Here is an 18607-nt window from a genome sequence, read left to right on the forward strand (position 1 = left end):
GAGTGTGTTTGCTCTCTTTGGAACTAGCTAACAGTATTCCAGTCATAGCGTGATCATAGGTGGCAACCTACCAAAGCATGCCTATGAATCTTAAGGAGCTGCCTTTATATAGCCCAAATGGTGAGAAGCATGTGCACCAAAACCCAAAGACATCAATAGGGGGTTCAGGCTGCACAGAGTGATACCTCAGAAGGGAGTGAAGACATGATGGGTTGTTTTGTCATCATCTGTTCCAGATCCCCCAGCTGCCCCACTCTGCCAGCCAAAGTGTCTCTGCCATCCATCAGCTGCAGCCACTAGTTGGGATGGGGTATGGCTGGGCAGCCCCTTCAGGTCTGGTGGGGCTACCAGCCAGATGGGAAAGGGAGGTGATAATAGTAGGGGTGGCCACTCCTTTCCTTCTAGGGAAGGAAAAGAGTCCATGACCTCCACTACTGCCACCACCACTGCCCCCTACATTTCCCAGTACAGCCAGACACAGAATCCCACCTCCAAACAGTGGCTGCACCAAGCAAGCAGGTGGCAGATGTGCCCTGGATGGCAGAGGAGGGTGGCTGAAGGTGTGTGCCAGGCAGCCTGACCAAGACAAAGAGGGATGTGAGGTGGTCAGGTGCGGGGAAGGCAGATGACAAGCACCCCTCCCTTCCAGCCACTGCTTCTCCTTTCATGACATCCTCTCCTCCCACTCTCTGCCCACCAGACACTTCCTGCAGGGTTTTCTGAGGGGCATCAGGTCAGGTGGAGTTGCTGCAACAGAAGTGGTGGCATCATCCTTTTGATCTGCACCCCTCCCTCCCTCCCTCCCTCCCTCCTTTTGCAGGGCCAGGAGAGATCCCTGGGAGGACTGGTCTGGGCCCTATCCCATCCCTGTCTTTGCTCCATGGGCAGAAGGAGGCAACCAAGACCAGAATCCTCCCTTTGCCAGCAGTTCCCACTCACAACAACTGTGAGGTGGCTGCCTCCCTTGGGATGACAGCATGATTTACTGCACTGGGTGACACCAGCCCTTAGTGATGCCAATGCCCATGTCCCATTTTGCAATTCCTTAAAGCCCTTAGATTCCCCCATCAAATGTTGACTGGTTTTTTCCATTCCTGTTGAAAAATATATTTTTAAAACCATCCAAATTGCTACACTAACAGTGGTCTGGATCCACTACAGCCTCATATCCCCAAAATGTGGAACTGAAAGACAACATAGACATGCTAACTGAGGGCTTTTAGAAGTCGTAGAGTCAAAAATCTAATTTGCCCAAACTATTCTCTGTACACCTCCCATACAATTATTGGTATGCTGCTGTTTCAGATGTGCCCGAGCTTTCTCTCTATATTTTAATTGCTTTATTTGTTCATCAGAGGATATAATGTGGCTGACAGTAAGCAGAGGTCAGAAAGCATGTCAACTAAAAAAAAAAAGATTTTTTCTAGTAATTTGTACTAGTTTCTTTGATATTCCAGAACCGTGTGATGCCTGACAACCAGAATAGCCAGCTGGACTACAACTCCAAGATACCACAATTCAAATCCCTGCTCTACTATGGAAACCCTGGGCAAGTCACACTCTCTCAGTCTTTGAAGAAGATAGAGGCGAACCTCTGAATAAATCTTGTTGAGAAAATCCTATGCAAGACTTAACTTGAAGGTACACAACAACAGCAAACGTAGTGGTGGGTGGTGTGCTGAGACTGCAGTGCAGCTCAAGAAATAATTTTGTTCTTTTTTTTTGTATGAGAAGCCATGAAATAGGGCAGAATAATTGTTACAAATTCCCCCATTTTCTTATGTAACTGTCGTTACTGACTATGTTGCAGATTTGTACAGCCAACTGCTGTTGCCAAAGGATGGGCAGTATAAGAGAGGCAAACTGGTAGTGGGCTACTTTCTCTTGGTAGAAAACTGTATTAGACAGCCACTGTAGTGTAGTTCTGAGTGATCGACTATGACTCTGGAAACTAGATTTGAATTCTCCAGCCAGCCATGGAAATCCACTGAGTGACCTTGGGCAAGTCCCACACACTCAGCCCCTAAAACCCCATGATAAGGTCACTAGGGTTGATGTAAGTCGGAAATTACTTGGAGGCACACAGCAACAACAACAAATATGCCTTGACTTCATTGTTATAGATGGTAATAGCCAGATAATTTGTTTTGTTGTACTTTCCTGTGCAGTGTGCTTTGCAAATCCTGGTTTCCACACTGATTTGTTGTTGTGTACCTTTAAGTCATTTCTGACTTACCGTGTCCCTAAAATGAACTGATCTTGGGGTTTTCTTCTTGGCAAGGTTGGTTCAGAGGAGGTTTGCCTTTGCCTTCCTCTGAGGCTGAGAGCATGTGACTTGCCCATGGCCATGGCTGAGCAAGGGTTCAAACCCTGGTCTCCAGAGCCATAGTCCAACACTCAGACCACTACACCAGACTGCCTCTCTTCCAGCTGGATAGTAATGGGCAATATCAAACAGTTTGGGAATGGAGGACTGAGATCTCTGCCACTGGAATATATCAAGCAACAACAATAAACCATCTGAAAGAGCCTACCTGCTAACCAGACAGATGAGAGGTGTTAACAACTTCACCTTACACTATAGTTTTTGCGGCAATCTGGGGGCAGATATTACACAACTGTATGGCCCATACTTTTTCTGAGCAGGATGTTTTAGAGGCTGGCTCTGCTGGGTGCCCACTTCCAGATCCTGTGAAGTTTTACCAAGAAGTAGATCCTGAGACGTTTATTGGGGCTTATTCCCCAAATCCTTGCAAACACGTGTTAAGGACCCTCCACAGATATTGTAGGAATGCAAGTCCCAGCAGATATTAACAGGATAGACCATGGTGAGGAATGCTGGGACTTGCAAGCCAGCAAGATCTGGAGGGCTACAGGATTCCCTTCCCTATTTCAAAATCTTACAAATGAGGCTGCATCCACGCTGGAGAAATAACCCGGTTTGACACTGCTTTAACTTGTTGTCTGGTTCTAAAGCTATGGAATTCTGGGAATTAGAGTTTGTCGTGGGACAAATTCCAACTCCCAGAATTCCATAGCCTTGAGCCAGATAAGAGTTAAAGCAGTGCAAAACCGGGGTATTTCTCCAGTGTAGATGCAGCCTCTTTCTCCTTGCTCAGGACGTGTTTATATATGGAAATAAGCCCACAGATTGCTGAGGAAATCTGATTTCCTAACCCACCCTTGGAAGCCTCTCTTTTCCTTTCCTCCTTCCACTCGCGAAACGATCCTCCATCCTGCAGCCATTTCGGATCGATGCCCGCCTCCCTCGCTCGCATCCCAAAGATGACGGGCGGCTTTCTCCCCCTCTCCTCCTCCTCCTCCTCCTCCTCTCCCCAAACCTCCCCCTCAGGCTCCTTTATCCAAACGCGGCTCGGCTCTCTGTCATCTCTCTCCTGGTAATTGGCAGCAACATCTGACAAGGGATCAACCGTTGCTCGCAATCTGTTCAGTGACATTGCACACCTGGTCTTCGCATCCTCTCTCCCTCTGTGTGTGTGTGAGTGTGTGTGAGTGTGTGAGTGTGTGTGTCTCCCTCTCCCACTCCAGCTATTTATACCTCACTGGCACCAGGCGCGTCTGCGGCGCACCCAGGAGCAATAAATTATTATTATTATTATTATTATTATTATTATTATTATTATTATTATTATTTCCTTCCCTCTTTCCCCTCCAAAACTGGGACTCAAAGCGGCTTCCAGTCTACAAACACAGTGCAGTCAAAAACTGTCACAAGCGACAAAATGGAATGACACCAATCATTTGTTTCAAAACAGAATACCATTGAAAAAGGTAAACGCAACCATGATGGGCCACCGCCTCAAGGCTTTCTTTTCCAGCTAACAACTCGTTCAGCTCGGTTCCGGATGACCCAGGGAAAAGGGTTTTGCCGGTGCCGGCCTCCAGGCCCAAACGCAGAACCCTACAAAAGGAGGGACTGCGGCTCCGAGAGGCTTTCCCAACTCCTTTGAGTGGAGGCCGCAGCCGTTCCCATCCTCAGCCCAGCAGCGCAGTAAATCCTCTTTGACTCCTCGCACTGGGAGAGAGTGCTACAACTACGTGCTATAACTATGCTCTATAACTACTATAGCCCTCCATGCTATGGCACGGAGACTCCTCCAGATATTCAGTCTTCTCTTCCTAACAAAGGGGTTTGCGGCCTCCTCACAAAGGATTTGAGACGAACTGGATCTCAAAGGCAGCGAGTGGCCCTTTATCTTGCAAATGGAATGTAAAGTTTATTTCCTGAACTGAGTCTCCCAACACTTGGCCAGAATGAGGAGGGGCCCCACCTAGATGAGTACCCTTCCATACCATCTGGACTGAGGACAACAACCATAACAGCTTGACCAAATGCAGGGCTAGGGCTAACATCGTCAGTTTTTCTTTCTTTCTCCTGTTATCATTTTAAGTTCCTTTGCCTGATGAAGAGGCCAGTGGAGCTTTGAAAGCTTGCCACGTGTATAACGTGCATTCTGGTTGGCCCCATAAAGTTAACACTGTTTGGTGGATTTGGGATAATAATGTACTTTACTATATGGCCAACAGGGCTACCTCTGGATATGTTTTCGGGCCTGTTGTTGTTGTTGTGTGCTTTACCATCTGAACTGAGGACTACAACATCTTGACCAAACGCAGGGCTAGGGCTGATATTGTCATTCCTCTCCCCCCTCCTGTGTCATTTTTAACACCTTTGCCTGACTAAGAAGCTTCAAGTGGAGTTTTGAAAGCATATAACATTTACAATGTGCATTTCGGTTGATCCCATAAAGGTATCACTGTTCTGTGGCTTTTGGATGATCCCATATGGCCAACAGGGCTACCCCTGGATATGCACTGAGAGGTTTTCCTCTCTCCCTCCGCTGCCTTCCTCCTGGTCCTCTTTGCAGCTAGCAGTGTGTGTGTGTCTTCAGGTGGCTTGTTCTCTTATGGCGACCCCGTGAATTTCTCAGGCAAGAGATATTTAGTGGTGGTTTTGCCAGCTCCTTCCGTGAGCAGGGTGACCAGAGATCCTCCTTTCCCAGGACATGTCCTACCTTTCAACCTTCTGCCCAGGAGGCATTTCAAAATGTCCTCCATTCTGAGCATGACTAAGAAGCATGGAGTGACATTTTTAGCTTTTTAATGTGGGAATGTCCTCCCTTTTTCGGGAATGTCTTCCTTTGTGGTGGTCTCCCTTGGCATGAGAGATGCTTGATCCCCTCCATCTGCTCTCCTTTCCTTCCCCCCTTCCTCCGACTGGCGATCCCAGTCTCCTTTCGATGGCAGCTCCTGGACTGAGGACTGGAGGGAAGGAGGGAGAGCACGGATCGCCACCGCCGGGTTTGGGGGCAGGGAAATCCAGTCTCACGCAAGGCAACCGGGGCCACTATCGCGAGTGGAGTGCGCAGGTCCTGGTTGGTTCAGACCCCCCCCCCACATCAACAGGGAAAGGCCCAGAGAGGCCAGACTGTGTGTGAAGTGCCTGAACTGGTGCGGAAAGGCCATGCGCTGCTACTATTAACCGGGTCGAGATTGGTGGGATTCCCATTTCCGTCCCGATCCGTGATCCCTAGTTACTGTGCTCTGATCCTATGGAGACTTGCTCAGAGAAGCAATTCCCGGGGAATCTGTCCTGAGGGTTTTGATTGACAGTAAGACCTGCTCGACAGTCCCTCAGAGAGTAGTGGAGTCTCCTTCTTTGGAGGTTTTTAAACAGAGGCTGGATGGCCATCTGTCAAGGGTCTTTGATTGTGAGTTCCTGCATGGCTTCCCAGCTTGGCCATGAAACCCACTCGGCGACACTCTCTCAGCCTCAGAGGAGGCAATGGCAAACAGCCTCTGAAGGAACTTGCTAAGAAAACCCTATTTTTGCCTTAGGGCCGCCATATGTCGGAAGCGACTTGAAGGCATACAACAACAACAACGATGACAAAGCTAGACCCTGAGTCAGCGTGGGCAGTGGTTTGAGTGTTGGACCTCGACTTCGGAGACCAGGCTTGGATTCCCACCTCGGACATGAAACCCACTGGGGGACCTTGGGGCAAGTCACACTCTCTCATCCTCAGAGGAAGGGAACGGCAAACCTCCTCTGAACAAATCCTGCCAAAAAAATCGCATGAACCCTTAGGGTCTCCATAAGTCGGAAACGATTTGAAGGCACACAACAAGAGCCAGAGCCTAAAAATATTTAAAGTGTGTGTGTGTGTGTGTGTGTGTTTAAGAATCCCAAGCTGTGCCTAGGCACGTTTATGGAGCCTTTTAAGTACGCATCAACCATAATGGTTTGAATGGAAGGGAATCTTCTCGCTAATCTAGTTCATATCCCGCCTCACCGCCCGGCACCGACCCTCAAGGTGGCTCTTTGTTCTAGTAAGTGGGGGAGAGGGAGGACATAAAGTTCCGGTCTTAACCTCTTTTAAAAACATTGGAGGAGCAGCAGGGAATTTGGACCAGGGAGGCGGGGGAAGGATTCCGGAGGGCAGGCTGACGCCAGACCACAAAGAGAAGCCGCCTTTGCCAGAGAGAGATCATTAGTAAGAGCTGCGCTTTCTTCCTCGTTTTCTCTTTCGTTTCGTCAACGCTGCTGAAGAGAGAGACTCCCCTCTGGGCCCACAACAAACTACAATTCCCAGAATCCCATAGCATTGAGTCAGGGCAGTTAAAAGCGGTGTCAAACCGGGTTATTTCCGCACTGTGGAGGCAACCTTTGGAGGTAAAGGAAGGACCGTAAAAGCTCTGGTAGGGATGAGATAGGCTTGAAGGGGAGAGAGGCCGGCGAGGCGAGTGCTGGAGGTGTCCTTTGAAAAGAGGCCAGTTCTTCAAGGTTTGGAAAGTTCCAGGCGGAACTCTGCTTTTTATTACCAATCTGCTAGCTGCTGCTGGTCTGCCCAGAACTAAACCATCTGTGGTTTCATTTTCACTGCAAAAAGTTCAGCCACCCTTGCTTGCTCCTTCTGATAAGGGCCCAGGAGTCCCAATCGTGCTTACTCTGAAGTAAACCCCCATTACTTAAAAACCCCAATTTATAGATAGTTTTATAGTAATCCCCAATGTGTCACACTCTCTCAGCCTCAGAAGATGGCCATGACAAACTCCCTGTGAAGAAACATGCCCAGAAAACCCCATAATAAGTTTGCCACAAGTCAGAAATGACTTGAAGGCACACTACCACCACCACAATGCTGAAAATGGGGAGGGGGGGAGGAGGTTTTGTAAATTCCCAGCCCTGAATGGCACTTACATTCATCATATTTTTTGGTTAAATTGTCACTGTTGCTGCAAACATACCTGCCAGGTTTGGATCTGGGATTCAAGGTGTGCTCCTGGTATAAGCCTGAGCTTGTTCTTGTTACTGTCTGTGTGCATCCAAATCATTTTTGATTTATGGTGGCCCTCAAGCGAACCTGTCATGGGGTTTTCTTGGCAAGTTTCTTCAGAGGGGGTTTGCTATCGCCACCCTCTGAGGCTGAGAGAGTGAGACTTGGCCAAGGTCACCCAGTGAGTTCTTATGCTCCATCAGCAGGGAATCAAAACCTTGCTCTTTAGAGTCATACTCCAAAGCTCAAACCACTAGGCCAGGCTGGCTTGAGCCTACTAAAGGCCTTGACCTTTATGGTGGTCAGAGAGTGTCTGGTCCCCACATGGCCAAGAAGGGGACCAGTCTCTGTCTGCACTGGTATCCCTAGACTATCTTAACCAACAACAGAAATAACATGTGAAGCAAGATTAAGCCTAAGACTCTCATATTGTCACCTTTCTTCTGTATGGTTTTTAACATCTGCCTGCTGTAGAAGGCAGTGAAGCTTGGAAAGCTTGCATAGTATATTTTCTGCATTTTGGTTGGCCAATAAAGGTATGGCTCTTTTGTGGATTTTGTTGTGCTTTACCGCAGGGCCAACAGGATACGTTTCCAGTGGTGTCTGACATGGAATACAAGATGGATGTCCCTTAAAAGGAGCCTACCCCAACTCTGTGTTCCTCTAGATGTTTGGACTACAATTCCCATGAAATGGGAAATGGGATACCTACTCCAAAACACCCAAGGACACAGGGCTAACCCAGGATATGTTTCCACAACACCACAACAACTGTGCTTAAAACAGGGGGAGGTTTTGTAAATTTCCAGCCCTGAATATTTGTTAAATGGGCTTGGAGAAGGCCTAAAAATGTTGTTTTTCCCCCTCCAAAGCCCTTCCTCTGGAGACTCTGCACAAGCAGCTCCTGTGTCATGTTTACCGGTAAAACCCCATGAGAGTGTCGCCTTAAGCTGGGAACGATTTGGGAGGCCCACAACACACAACCCCAAAGTCCTAGTCGCACACTCAAACTACACCATGATAGATCCTATAGGTCCGTAGAGGTGTTTACCTCTTACAGCATGTCATTTCTTACTTATGACCACCTTAAGGGGGGCATATCATGACCAGAGTTATTCAGAGGAGGTTTACCATTGCTTTCCCCTGAGGCTGAGAGAGCTGACTTGCCTAAAGTCACCAATGGGTTTCCGTAGCTGAGTGGAATTTGAGCCCTGGTTTTCTAGAATCTTAATCCAACACTCAAGCCACTCTGCCAGGCGGGCTCTCCTTTCCAGTGTAGTTTTGCTGCGGATTTCCAGTGCCTTCCAGGTGGCCTCCAGAAAAGCCTCGGGGAGGGAGAGGCCCTTGGCCCTCGGGCTTTGGGGTGGGGGGCTTTTGGCTAGCGAGGCTCGGAGGAGGCAACCTGAAAGCCCCCCCCCTCCGATCGCCTTCCTTTGATGTCCGCGGCCGCCGGGAAGCGACCAGAGTCGGGCGCTCCTCTCTCTGGCTGACCTCCTTTCAAAGGAAGGCACTTCGTTGTGCGGCTCCCTTGTTTGGGGAGGGAACTCCACACACAACACACACACACACACACACACACAGGCAGAGGACCTGGCGCCTAGCCCGGCCACGGCGCCATCAAAGGTATTATTTATTTTGATGATCTCCTGGCTATTTTTGGCAAGAACTTTCCTGGCCTCCTGGCTGCTGAAGTTTTCCCTGCCCGAACCGACTTGTCTTTGTTCTCCCCTGGCTGTTGACGTTGCTTGCTTTGGGGATCACGTGCCTTTGGCTGGGACCACCACTCCGACGAGGTCCCACTGGCTCGGTTTGGAGTTAATCCGGGAAGGGAAAGGAGGCGGGGGAGAGCGGCCCTCGTTGCCTTAACCGTTTCGGTCCAAGGCTGGGCTGGTGGGGGTGGGGAGCTGTGCTGTGGAGCCTCGTCTACCGTATTTGATCGCCTACAAGCGCCTCGCAGACTCTAGGACGACAACGTTACCTAGTGGTTACTCATCAGCGGTACAGCTGTCTTCGTCTGGAAAATCAGTCTGCCAAAGGATCTTGTAGCACCTTTGAGACGAACTGAAAGAAAGAAGTTTGGGGGCATGAGCTTTCCTAGACTTCAGCCTACTTCCTCTGATGCAGATAAATGCATCTGATGTATTCATCATCATCATCATCATCATCACATGTAAACATGTATCTGAAGAAGGCATTTGGTGGCATCTGAGCCAGTAGACTTAGTCTTTTGGTGGCATCTGAAGAAGTAGGCTGAAGTCTTGGAAAGCTCATGCTACCCACTTCTTTCTTTAGTGTGTAGAATCAGTATGTATTGTAGAGAGATTTTGTAGCACCTTTGAGTCTAACAGAAAGAAAGAAGTCGGCAGCGTGAGCTTTCGTAGACTTCAGTCTACTCCTCAGATGCCACCAAATGCTTCTGGGGAAATAGACTTTAAGTTTACAAAAGCTCATGCTGCTAACTTCTTTCTTTCAGTCACTCTCAAATGTGCTACAAGTTCCCTTTGCACAGTGGTTACTCACTCTCTCCGTCAAGCTCTGTCCACCTCGCTGGAAGTACTTCACAGCAAGTGGCTTGAAATCATTTATTACCCTTTACTTTTGTTATTTCAGCAGCTTCTCATTCACAACAACAGCCACATACAAAACCACATTTTAAAGCCACGTACAAATTACAAAAAGACAGTGTGATGCAGTGGTTTGAGTGCTGCATTAACAACTCCAGGAGACCCGGGTTTCAAATCCTGTTCAACCATGAAAGCCCACCTTGGGCATGTGACACTCTCACCCCGAAGGAAGGCAATAGCAAACCTCTCCTGAGTTGGAGTCGAGTTGAAGGGACACAACAACAACAACAATCACGCCTGATTAATCCTGACTGGCTACCTCTATGCATACGGTTCTAACCCCTCCAGGTATTGAAAGACTCGGGAAAATATTTTACAACCTTTAATTGCTTCACTGGTTAGTCGGGCCTGTAGTTTCTTGTCACACTTGATGTGATCCTAACCCCTGGTTTAAAACCTAACTTATGGAGGATATTTATTAGCTGGGATAGATATATATTACCTCCAGTTGGCTTTTCCATAGAGGTTACTGGAGAGCAGGAGTGCGTGCTTTTTGGCTCATCTCCTGTTTGTAGGTTTCTTGCAAAGACATCTGTGGAAAAAGAGTCTATAACCAGAGAGAAAGCTGGCCTGATCCTGCAGGACTCTTCTCATGGTATGTATTTCTTGTATCTGGATAAAAGGGATCGGTTCACGATCCTGCCTAAGGCTGAACTATTGCGAGAGGGCTGTTTTACAGTCAACAAAGGGCCTTTTTAAAAGGGTGACCAGACGTCCTCTTTTTCCAGGACATGCCCTACATTTAAGCCCTCTGTCCAGGAGGAATTCCAAAACATCCTCCATTTTGAGCATGACTTAGAAGTATGAATTTACATTTATGTCAGGGTCTTGTAGGTTTTATTCAGTAATGCCTTTACATTTTGTCTCGAATGCCCTACATTCTGTGGTGCCTCGTCCTCCTTTGCGGCGAGGACATCTGGTCACCCTGCCTTTTTGCGGAGTACATCCCACTGAACTCGGCAAAGACTTCCTTCCCGGCAAAGAGGCGATCCTCCCGAAGCCAAGGGGAGGACCTCGTCCTGTCCGAAAGAGGAGGAGGTTCTGGGGAAGCCTTTCGCACGGCCGCGTCCTAGGAAGGAGCGGCCTCCTCTTCTCCTCCATAATCCCCCCCCGCCCCAGTAATTCCTGATGGCTTTGGCTCGCGTTCTCCAGGAGGCTGGAAATACCTCCAAATTTGAAACAGCTGCTGGCCTTGCCGTGGTCTGCCTGCTAAAATATGCCGATCTCCTTTTAATCTGTTTCATATTCACAAATTAAGCACTTAGCCTAGGTAATAAATCATTAGCAGTTTACGAGACTCTGCCTGAGAGAGAGACACAGCGGTGAAGGAGGGAGCTTGGGGGCCTCGAAGCAGGCCTGCGAAGGAGGCGGCGGGGAAGCAGAGCTGGGCCGGACCCTGGCTCTCATGCAGACGTCTCCGGCCTTGATCCCGCCGGGGGAAACAAGCAAGGCAAGGCAAGGCAAGGCACGCACACGCTTGGCCTTGCAAGGCTCCAGCCTCCGCTGCAACAGAGGAAGCCCTCTGCCCCTCCCCCGCCGCAGCCCATAGAAAACACCGCCTTTTCCCTCGGAGTCAGTCGCTCCCAGCTCGGCTGCACCTGCAAAAGCCAGCTCTCCGCTGCCAAGGATGACTCACGGGGAAGCAAGCTTCCCTCCCCCCCAAGACTTTCCTTTCCCCTTGGCAGAAATCGCCTGTGTCTATTTCTCCTTGTCCTTCTCAAGGGCGGCTTGACCCTTCCGGAGGGCGAGCCCTCCCCCAGCCCCACACAAAAGAGAAGGGACAGCCCCAGGCCGCATGTTGGCCTGCCAGAAGGAAGGGGACGACGCTAAGCCTCCGCACGGGCAAAGCATGGCATGCAAAGAACCGCGAGGCGACATTGCGTTACCGCCTGCAAACCAAGGAAGCCTTTTTACGGCCTTCCTTTTAAAAAAATAAACAAAAGTCCGGCAGCTCAGCCTTCGCACCGATGCCATAAACACGGCTGGATGGAGGGGGAAGGAGGGGAGGGGGAAGGAGAGGAGGGAGGGAGGGATGTTTTTTGGGGGGGTGAGGACTGAGCAAAGTCCACTGGGGAGGGGATTGCTTGGAGCCCGACCCTGGCCTAACAAAGGGAGCGTTTCCAAAACATGTTTTCTGTCCTCCTGTCTCAGAGTTGGGATTACTGAAAGAGTGCCTCTGAGTAAATGCAGAACGCTTTCCTGACCCCCCCCCCCCCCCCACAGTCGAGCATCTGGAGCGCTGAGTGGCCGAAAGGAAGGCTAGCCTCCTAATCCTACTAACTACAACTCGAAAATCCCGTTTGAACCTAAATCGGGAAGGGAAAATATAGCTTCGTGACAGAGCAGAAGCATTTCTTCAGTCCCTAATAGATGGACATCCTCCTCGTCCCCAACCAGCCCCCTTGAGATCTTTGGAGGGGGGAGGCCAGGGAGTTGCCAGCCTAAAGAGCTACTAGATCAGTCTGTACTCTGAACAAGACGAGGACCCAGCAGAGATCAAGCGACACGAAAGTCTGTGTGAAAAGGGTTCCTTTAGAAAACCCGAGTCTTCTGCATGTCTGTATCTGGAAGGTGTCTTGTTTTTCCCCGTGGGGGGAGGGATTCCGGGTCAAAGGGGACTTGAGCCCCAAGGCAAGCCTCTGGCTGTAAAATTCAACGCTGCAAGAGGAATTCGGTCCTCCTTGCCTCTCTCCCTTCCTCAAGGAAGCCAGGCGGGGAAGAGGAACCGGTTTCATCTTTTTCTTCTTTGGAAGATTCGCCTCTTGCGGAGCTCCTCCAAAGCTTTCCTCTGCCGGAAAAGCCCGAGGCGAGGCTTTTCTCTGGGAGCCTCCCGCTTGGCTAGTCTGTGGCCAGACTGCCGCAGCCAGGAAGAAAGCCAGGCCGGAGCGAGCGCGGCTGCCTTCCTCAAACCGGTTCAGCCGGAGGACTCGCCCAGAAAGTATGTAGGCTTCCCCTAGGCTTAGCGTGGGATCTGGCACGTTTCGAGCTCATAGACACTCTTCTTTCCAAGGACCGGGCCTAGCCTCTCTAGTCGATCAGAAACTCCAGGTTCAGTGGGGCTTCCTTCAAGACAAGCATACACAGAGTGCTGAAGTGAGAGGGAGAGTATTCTGATCTTAACCAGCCTTCATGGAAGCTAGCCCCGAATAACGTGGAAAACCTATGAGGTTCAATGGGACTTCCCCCAGGGAAGTATGCTTAGGACTGCACCTACCTCATAATTATCTAGTTGTCATATGTAGGTAGCGACCCTAAGGTAAACCCTATAATGTCCAAATGCATCTGAGAAAGTAGACTCAAGTCTACGAAAACTCATGCTACCAAACTCTTTCTTTCAGTTAGTCTCAAAGGAGCTACAAGATCTCTCTACATACCTATAATATTTGTCTGGGGTTTGAGCGCAAAATTTATCCAGAAAGGGTTTGTTCACTGCCTTTCTCTAAGGTGAAGAGATTGTGCCTTGTCCAGAGTTTCTTGGGCTGAGCAGGGATCTGAACCCTGGACTCCCAGAGACATAGTCCTGCAATCAAGCCAGGCTGGCTCTCCCCCATTTGAATTTGTGACATTAGGCATGAATCCTGTCCTTATTCCCCAACAGAGTAGACCCACTAAATCAGTGGGATTTAAATACATAGTGATTCACCATTCGATAAGTGATTCAATGGGCCTACTCTAGTTGGAAGGCAGCATTCAGATTCCACTCCCCAGGATTAATAGAGAGGCTTATTGTCATTGCAACCCACTGTGTTCAGAAGTGAGAGACCTGTGGGCTAAATGGAGCTTGGGATAGTGTCTATTTCTCAAAGCCTGGATTAGTTATCTTTTTAAAACTACAGTTCCCCAAATCTCCTACCCTAGTGTCCCAGTGTCTATTAAACTATAGTTCTCCTCCCTCCCCAAATGGCTCTGCAGGTTGAGATTCTGCGTCCAAACTCTACTCTTCCTTACAAAGAGGCTGGATCGGTTTCAGCGTCAAGGCCTCCATCCAAGGAGAGGAAAGGGTAGGTAGGTCTGCCTGCCTTCCCAGAAGGGTTGCTACATATGGTCAAGTGGCCTGGACAGAAAATCCAGCTCTTTCCACCCTCCACTTCACCGCATGCTGCTTCACCACGATGCGTCCTGCTAAACACAGTTGCACAGACCAAAATGTTCTTTCAGGCCAGTTTGTCTGCTTGAATTCAGAAGAACTGCCCCTCCCATTTTAAATGGGGGCGATGCTGATCAACAGAGGATGTTCTTCTGTCTCCAGGAGGCCTTCGGATAGAATCTAGCCACCCTCGATTTAACCCTGTCCTTCTCCTTTAGCACCTATCCGCCCCGATAGGTTGGAAATGGATTTCCGTTGCTAATCCATAGAGATCTGTGATCTCAGACAGCACTAATTCCAGCGGGGAGAAAGCCAAGGCTCTCAGACATGGACACAATTCCCAAATCCATTTGTATACTTTCCTCAAAGTAAAGCCCATTGAATTCAGCGGGCCTTTACTGCCAGTTAAATATATCACCCGCAGTTTAGCGTTGCTGTGCCCTTTTTTAATCCTTCACCCCCGAGGTCTCCAAGTGTTTCGAGAAAGGACCTGAGCCACGACGGCGAAAAGGAGGGCAGGTGAGAGGAAAATGAACTTGCTCTTTTAGAGGCATCGTCGTAACGGAAGCTGGCTAGCAAATCTCAAGGGCTTGGACGGGTTTTTATCTCTCTCTCTCATCTCATCTCTCTCTCTCTCTCGTTCTCTCTCTGTCAAGAACTGGCCGACGTGATGAAGGGATCGGGTCTTTCTGTGAGCACAAAGGGTTTCGCCTGCTTGGCTTTAGGGATCTGAACTGTCCGGTGAGTAGTTCTGTTTTGGCAGGAGAGGCGTAGTAGCCGTGTTTCGCTGCCAGACTCCAAAGACAGAAAGGCAGGGAGGGGAGTGAGGGAAGGACGGGCCAAGGGAAGGAGGGAGGAGGAAGGGCTGAGTGCGGGAAAGAGAGCAACGCACACCGACCTGGGCGAGTCCTCCTCCGCCGCGGCGTGCAACGGGAGGCGATCCCCCGGCGAGGAGGCGCTGTCAGAGGCTATTTATCTCTCGCCAGAGCCCAGGTTCCCACACCGCTCGCGCGTAACAATGGCAGCGATCGGCAGCCCTTGACGCGCTTCAGTGCCTGGATGGATTGCGGAAAGTGCCCGCGCTCCGCTCAAAGGCCTCCAGGATGCATCCCCTCTGCTGCACTCAGCCAAGGGAAGGGGAGGGCGGGAGGGAGGGAGGGAAGGAAGGAAGGAGGGAGGCGGTGTGCCCCATTTACCAAGGGTACACACACACACACACACACACACACACACACAAACAGGGCACACGCCTCGCTCCACTTCTCCCTCCGCCGCGCCACCTGATTTTCCATTTCCAGGACGGTGGCGTTCAGCCAGAAATGTCAACGAGGGCTGAAACTTGACACAGAGATAGCAGCCCAAAGCAATTTCCTGCTGCCTCCGCCGCTTCCTCCTCCTCCTCGCCCTTCTTCCCTTACTCGCCCCCCTCCTCCCCTTTACGGCTCCGGTGCTCCATCTTGGCTCCCAAGTTCACTTGGAAATCATTACCGGTGTGTGTCTCTTTGATACAGACACAGGAAGACATTCGCGTATAGACACAGACAGAGAGGATGAAATAAATGTTTGACCTTTATGTGTGTGTATGTGGGGTGTATTTCAAAATATAAAGTTTAAAATTCAAAGAACCAGTGTGACGCAGCGGTTTGAGTGCCGGAGTGCGACTCTGGAGACCAGGGTTGGGTCCCCAGCACGGCCAGGAAACCCACCTTGGACAAGTCACACTCTCTCAGCCTCAGGGAGAGGCCATGGCAAACCCTCTCCGAACAAATCTTGCCAATAAAAGCCCAGGATAGGGTCACCGTAAGTCGGAAACAGGAGCTCAGGAGTTTCGAAGATCATTTGCTTTAGTTTTTTGTGGTTTTGGGGGGGCTATGTGGCCATGTTCTAGAAGAGTTGATTCCTGATGTTTCACCAGCATCTGTGGCTGGCATCTTCAGAGAAACATCAGGAATCAACTCTTCTAGAGCATGGCCACATAGCCCCCCCAAAACCACAAAAAACTATGGATGCCGGCCATGAAAGCCTTCGACTTCACATCATCTGCTTTGCTCTCATTCGTCATCCAATGCAAACCGACCGAAATCGAGTTTCAGATCCTTCCTCCTGAGGCACCGAAGAGAGGGAGCCCAGGACTGTTTTCAGGAAGAACTTCTGCTCCCTTGAAACCTGGGCTGCTAAAAGACCCTTAGGAAAGGGGAAATTTTGAAACAGGTCGTGGTCAAAACACACAGAAGGGAGCTTGGGAAAGGAGAACTAAGATGTGCAACTGAGGGTGGCCCACGCTGGCAAAGAGCCTCCTACTTGGTATAAATTAATCTAGACAAGCAAGATATTAATCTCTCATTAGTCTGTATTAAACATGCAGGGGCAGCTGTGTTGGCCATTTAGTAAATTCAAACAGAAACTCGCCAAACGTTGATACATTTATTGGCCAACCGAAATGCACAATATACTTGTTGCAAGCTTTCGAAGCTCCACTGGCTTCTTCATCAGGCAAGATGTTACATATCAAACAGGAGAAAAATTAGAGATGTTAATAAGATGCCTGTATTTTGTTGGTTCTGTCCTTGGTTAAGATGGTATGGGAAGGGGACCTTGAGCAGCTTGGCCCCTCCTCGTGTATTAAATATTAGTCTGTATTAAGAAGAGGCACAAAATCCCCCTCAGGTACCAGCCCTGAGTGGAACAGGAGCAAGGAAAGGATCTGTCTAAAGGAAGTTCACACAGCTTCCGCCTCCTTCCTCCCCCTTTTTGGAAAGAACCCCGGTTGAAATCAAATCTTTAATTGTAGGCAAGAAACGTAGCAAGCCTCGCAGCAGGTACCGGCCCCCTGGTCAGCCGGTGTCCTTCACACAATGCTATGGACCTCAAAGGTCTGCGAACTGGCCATGGGAAATTATAACTGCCCCTACTGCCGTTGTTGTTGTTGTCATTCGGGAACGGATGCACGAGGGAATTGTGGGAGGAAAGCCTACCCAGAGGCTTCCTGTCTGAAATCGGTGGCTCCAAGCCCCAGGCAGGGAGCCAACGTGGGGAAACGGTTGGCGTGTTGGCCTACGACTCTGGAGGCCAAGGTTTAGTTGCCAGCTCTGCTATGAAACCCAGTGTGGGGGGACCTTTTTGGTGCCACAGCAATAGGAGGCCCAAGGTGTGTTGGAGGAAACATCGGTGGCCCCGAGCGGAAAGGGAGCCGCCTTGGGTCCCTTTTTGGGAGAAAGGCGGCATAAAAGTGAAATAAATAAATCCATAAATAGTAACCCCAAGCGGCAGCTACACTCCGCTCCTCGCTGGATGTTGTTTTTCTTGGCAAAAGAGCTCCCAACCTTGTCTGGGGGCAGCCAGGCAGTTCCCCCTGGGAGCCCCTCTGGTCTTCGCGGACGGGGAGTGTTCCACCGTCTCCTCCGACTGGGGCAGCCTAAACCCTTCCCGGGCCTTCAGGATGAAGGGCCTCGGCCCCAGCTCCCGGTGAGCAGCCCTGCCTGCCTCTCTGCCTGCCTGGTGGGTCTGAGCTCCGGCGTCCCTCCCTCCCGCTCCCCTTTGGCCAGAGCCTGGCCTCCCCAACCCGAAACAGATGGAGCGGGGAGCAAGCCCCTTCCGAATCAATGGGGTCTTTCATGCCGCCGGTACATCTGTTTAAAGGAGAAAGGCGGCGTCAGGAACCGGGGAAGCTGGAGGGGCCGGGAGAAAGAGGGGGCTGCGGGTGGCGGGGAGGGGGACATGTGTGCGCGGCCTGAGCCTGAGAAAAACTCCCCCCCTTTCGTCCCGGGGAGGGCTCTTTGGTTTAATTAAAGGGAGCGCTCCGCCGGAGCTTGTCTTTCGGCCTCGGTTGACGCTCCGGTGACCCAGCTCTCTCGCTATCCCTGCCCCCTTCCATCCTTCCCTTCCCTTCCCTTCCCTGCCCCCCTCAGGGGTGGGGTGGAAAGGAATGCGTCTGGGGGAGGCAGGGAGATCGGCGACAGCACCCGAACGGACCGCAAAGCCCGCCGAGATCTGGCTCAACGGAGAGCCCAGCAAGGAAGGGAGGGGAAGAGGCCATGTCTCAGCACTTTCCTTTCTTCCTTCCCTTCCTCCTTCCTCCCTTCCCTCCCTCCCTCCACTGCCTCTGGTGCCTTTGCAGCGCGACGCCGGCTAATTCCTCCGCTGAGGGCCTCAATCAGGCATTTATTTGACACACATGATGCATGAACGGCTAAACGCTTCTCTCAGCAGAGGCTGGCGGAGTGAAAAGGACGGGGGCGGGGGGGACACGACGAAGACGACTACGACCACCGAGCGGATCAGCCAGTCGTTTCGGGCCTAAGTGCAGACAAGAGAGGGAGAGAGAGGAGAGAGAGGGCTGGCTTTGGGCGGGCGGGGCGAGGAAGGCTCAACTTTTCCCAGCCAGCCAAGGGCGAGGGGATAAACCCTTCGGATCTCGGCCAGCCCTCCCCCCCAGCTCAAGACTGCCAAGTGACCCCCCTTCCCTCCCGCCTTCCTTCCTTTCTTTCTGTCCTCCGCTTCCTTCCTTTCTTCCTCCTCCCTCCTTCCCTCCCTCCTTTGGCTGTTGTTTCCTCGCTCGCTCGCTCGCTCTCCCTGCCTGCCCGCACCCCCTCTCTCTG

General features: G+C 50.7%; 1 protein-coding gene across 1 annotated transcript in view; it reads right to left on the minus strand.

Moving 5' to 3' along the window:
* Positions 1-15100, minus strand: part of BCOR (BCL6 corepressor) — a 165616-nt gene extending 150516 nt beyond the window's left edge. Inside the window, exon 1 of the mRNA XM_089511847.1 lies at positions 14908-15100. The gene's annotated coding sequence lies outside the window, so the exon portion shown is untranslated. The remainder of the gene's footprint in view (positions 1-14907) is intronic.
* Positions 15101-18607: the final 3507 nt, after the last annotated feature.

Source organism: Sceloporus occidentalis, unplaced genomic scaffold, assembly GCF_023333645.1.
Source record: "Sceloporus occidentalis isolate IW3139 unplaced genomic scaffold, rSceOcc1.0.p SCAF_2, whole genome shotgun sequence".
NCBI classification, from domain to species: Eukaryota; Metazoa; Chordata; class Lepidosauria; order Squamata; family Phrynosomatidae; genus Sceloporus; species Sceloporus occidentalis.